Genomic DNA, 4,694 nt, shown 5'->3' on the forward strand with positions numbered 1-4,694 from the left:
AATCGCTGAAACGGAGACACCGAATTAGCGAAGTGTTGTTTAAGAAAACTCTCTGAAAGGCATAGAAGTCGACAACAGAGTTGAAGCTGTTTTTACGCGGACAGAAAGAAAAAAGTAAGTTCAAAGATCATTTTATTTAATGAACTAAACGCCGGAGACGATGAAAGCTTATTGTGAGCGAGCCGCCTCGAGGCGTGTTGGTGTTATAGTAACTTATTTAACGTTGAAAACGTTATCTAGTTAAGCCCGTGAGTTCGCCCAAACCAGCCATCAAACGAGGTTAGGAACGCGTGCATCCGTTTCAATCCGAAAGCTGACCACTGAAAGTTTTTCCTCTTTGGCATTTACTAAAGGAAGTAGATGACATCGATTATGTACTGTCGGCGGTATCCTTAATGTTTGACCTTAACATAATACAAGTTAAAATCGTGATCACACTCAGTGTTGATCCAAAAGTTTTTGTTATCGAGCACGTATGGTACCCTGCTAGCTATTACACAAAGGCTCTTCAACAGTTAAAGTACCGCTCTTAATTGAACACTTCTGAGGTGAGAAACTAAACGTACTCTTTATTGTATTTGAACAGTTGTGCTAACAAGACGTCCTTAGCGCGAAGTCCTTACCAAAGAAACATAGTCATTTTCAGCAGCTATTGCAGAGAAAGGGGTATTTATAATTTAAATCTCAGCTTATTTTATTATAAAAATATTGACTTTACAATAATAATTTGCTGCTAAAAGCACAATTTCTCATTTTCACAAAACGCCTCTAGAGAACAAGTACCTTGTTACGTGCGATCAAGGCCCGCATTTTTTAACCTGTGGTTACCACTAGTACTATTTCTAAACTGCTTTCATTCGTGAGGACGACGGCGCTGACCAGTTTACAGGCAAGTTAAAGTCAATCGCAAATACCAGAAAGATCGTAGTCTTGCAAAAGCAAGTGCCATTGGCGAGATATAACGATAGACGAAAATCATACGGAATGATATTTGGCGTCGATACAAAATGCTAATTTGAAAGCAAGAGTGATTCCATTTAAAAAACGTTTAAGTAAACAAACACTCTCTTATGATAAACAGCACATACAAGAGGCAATATAAGCGTTAATGAACTTTCTGCCATCCTGCTATATCATGTTCATGTAGACTTCGTTGTTCTTTTCCTGAAGATGAAATTGAAAGGCAATGAAGCGCTTCTCATGTGTCGATCGATAACCGATGTTCATTTTGCTTTGATTTGTTTTCGATTTAAATACGTTTATTCACAAGGGATTACACGGGCAATTCAACTATGAATGTGCATTATTGTACTTTAAATGGCCATATATTAAAGATTGTTTGTCATTGTCCAAAAGATCACACAGCTTTCGTAAAGAGTGCGCCCACGGAATTTACACAGCATTTAGGCCCAGCCGAAGAATGGTAACTTAGGCCTTAGATGGTTCACATGCATAAAATCGATCTTCCAAGTCTAACAAGCGAGGATCGGAAATTAGCCGGCAGTCTTTAATAATAATCGAAACCACTTAGTTTCTTGAAATTGATACGGTTAAAAAGTCGATTAAAAAAGCAATCAAATATGAATAATTGTTTAGATTATTGTATGTTATCTTAACATACTATGCATGAAATCGACTCTTTCAAAGTTTTAACGTAAAAAAAAACCTGGCGAATAGCAAGAAGAAATCACAGAAACTGTTGTTTTTCGGTTTTTGTTTTTTAATTATAATTTTTGCATTTCGCCACCACCACAAATCTTAGAATTGGCAATCGCACTGAAAGAACTTTTGTCAAAACATGCATGGTTTTACTATTTCTCGAATTAAGAAATGGTAGCACTTTTATTTATAAGATGTTCAAAGAAATTTAAAATGCAAGTAATTTACTCAAAGTAATTATAAATCACTGCAAAATTGAGTTGAACGATATGCCCGACGATATCAAGAGTGTTAGCCAATAAGCAACGCGAAAAGTGACCTTAACAATCTTCGCTGTGACAACCATTATCACACTGGCCTTAGAAAATTATGTCTGATTACATTCGATTCACTTAATATTTCTCACGCCTTTTACATTTCAAAAAGATAAATGCGGTAAGACCCTCGACTTTGGTCTAGTCTTTATTTAAAAAAAGGATATATACTGTAGGTTTCATGAAGATTCACTTGCACGAATCTCACTTTTATTTCGCATCAACCGCATTTAAAAAGAGAGTTAAGATCAGGAAAATGAATTAAATTTTGATATAACACTTTCATAAGCCTAAGCCTTAGTTACGAAGACTGCCCTTACTGATAAAGCCTGTAAGAAAGATGCGATGTGATAAAATCCAGGATCTATTTTTTTATCAGCCTCGTGGATATTTTTTTATTTTTTCTTTAGAGTTACCGACAATAGCTAACAACGACAGACCCCAACCTGAAAATAATTTATGCAGTCGTTTATGACAGCAATAAAATAAAGTGTTGGTGCTTTATTTCTTGGCAACAAATACCTTGTCTTGTAGAATGTGCATTTTCAATTTACATCAAAACTGACGGGTGTTTCGATAACCAGCGATAACTTCGAAGAGCAAGCAGTAGTATTTGGCACGAAAGACCAAACGAAATCGAAGAAAAAGAGAAAAGATCGCATCAAATAACTACATAAAAACCAGCCGACTTCACATTTGGAAAGCACAGCAAATAATGATTAATACCTACTGTGATCTTAGTTTACTGGTCGTTTTCAACGTAAATTCAATTTCGCTCTGTTTACAATACACTCAGACCTCAAGGGCTTTGATGGCTTTTAAATTGACATACTGTCAGCACGTCCTTTCGCCAAAGCAATGAATCTGCATGTCCCAATCGGCACAGGATCTGTTAACTAGCAATTCGGTACTTATATAAAGAAAACAAGTGACTATAATGGCTTCACAACAAACGTTTAGAAAAGAAATGTCATCTGCTATTTTCGATCAAAGCGTTTATGAATTTCAATAACGCTGCGCTTTGTTTTTCATGCCCGGCATATTTCCTGCCTTGAGCAAACAAGAAACAATCAAAATAGAGAGCACCGACTCAATTTCATCGTCATGGAAGTATTTAAAAATTCATCCGGTTATTACAAGAAATAGATTTTGACAACATAATATACCTGCATTGAGCGCTCCGTCTTGATTGGCAAACATAAGCTTAACGAAACTGACAGGACCGTTCAGGTGAGAAATTAAATCGGCGTAGAAGAGACCTAAGGTGGAAATGTCTTCTTAGTTTTATTACGAAGAAAGGTATACTTTCGTCTTCGAAATATTCATGGCCCAGTAAGGAAATAACACAAGGGACACTTTTCAATTTAAATGCGCACCCACGGCTGACATCAAAAGGAAAAATATCAAAGGTCGTGGTGTCCATTGTTGCACCTAATTGATCGTAGATGGAAAGATACAGCGCCGACCCTTGTTTCACAAAACGATGAAAATTTACATGATATATGCAAAACGTGCCAGGCCAAAAAGTAAGGTAAATGTTCTACTGTATTTTCACACTGTTGTCTTGTTTTCAAAGGGTTGCTAGAATTGCTCCATCTTCGGGACTTTGGCTACAGCTGACCACTAAGTAAATCGTGCATCAGGGATTCAATCCGTAAGTCAATTCATTTTTTTATTTCTTATTTTTCTCGGGTTTTATTACAAAGTAAATTACAATTAAGTCACCGCCATTTTTAATGTTCGTGCTGCTTTCATGCCAGGCTTCTACTTAGCTTAGCTCTAAGCGGAAATTTATTTTCAGTGAACTCAATGCGAAATCCGTGGAAAGGAAGTTCGGGAAAAGTTTTGACTCGAGGCATAGGAAATGGACATTCTAGAAATTCAATTATGCTTCGCGTCGATTTTAATCTCTCCTTACACTGTGTGAGTTTTCTTTTCACCCTTCAAAAATTTAAGTTCACCGACATCCAGCATACATACAAACACCATCTCTTCAAAAGAAAAAAAAATAACGTCTTAAATATTGTGGTTTTGATAGTCATGTTTCTCTTGACCTTACACCACGTTTCTAAGGTACAAAAAAGGTCTTCTCTTTGCGGGAGGCCAGAATCAAGTGCGAAATGCAAATAACAGTAAATCCGATCTAATATAGTTTAAGTTCTCTAAATCTCAGACTTTGTCACTAATCTAAAGATACTATCGGTATAGTTTTACCGACTTTCATGCAACGCCGATGTTCAACACTGGTTATATCGATAACTAACCGTTCCATGTCACGATGCTTTTTTCGTGAATTTGTTGTTTTTTCGTACACTATGCAATGTTTGTTGCAAAATATGAAAACCTTGTGTGGTAAGGACACTCATTCACTTGGGAATAAAAACGGATAATAAACGTGTTCAGTCGAATCCACTTTACGGACATCTCGTTATTACCAATATTGTTGTTGGTCCGTGCCTGCTGAAAGACAATACGGTACATGGTCTTTTTTAATCTGGAATTACTTAATAAGAAGACCCCGTGGATACGGAAACTTTATGTGCGGGAGTCGTGTGCCCCGAGCCTTACTCAATGGCAAGATCAAGTTGCACAATGAATATATATAAACTTTTCTTGCCGAGATAAATAGCTATAACAGAGATTAACTCCAAAGAGGGTCAAGGCTTTTAATTTTCCGTTGGCAAACAAACGAACAATGTGCTACACAACAAAAATACATCA

At 36.6% G+C, this 4,694-nt stretch overlaps 1 protein-coding gene across 4 annotated transcripts in view; it reads left to right on the forward strand.

The window, feature by feature from the left end:
* Positions 1–4,694, forward strand: part of LOC144642601 (octopamine receptor beta-2R-like) — a 26,652-nt gene continuing 21,958 nt past the window's right edge. Inside the window, exons 1-3 of one of the 4 annotated variants that reach the window (XM_078501604.1) lie at positions 1–114; positions 587–666; positions 3,550–3,627. The gene's annotated coding sequence lies outside the window, so the exon portion shown is untranslated. Of the gene's footprint in view, positions 115–279; positions 549–586; positions 667–3,171; positions 3,204–3,256; positions 3,273–3,549; positions 3,628–4,694 lie in introns of those variants that run through there. The other 3 variants (XM_078501606.1, XM_078501605.1, XM_078501607.1) reach the window with 3 other exon arrangements.

The sequence above is a fragment of the Oculina patagonica genome, chromosome 2 (assembly GCF_052425735.1).
Source record: "Oculina patagonica isolate OP01 chromosome 2, crgOcupat, whole genome shotgun sequence".
In the NCBI taxonomy this organism is placed as follows: Eukaryota; Metazoa; Cnidaria; class Anthozoa; order Scleractinia; family Oculinidae; genus Oculina; species Oculina patagonica.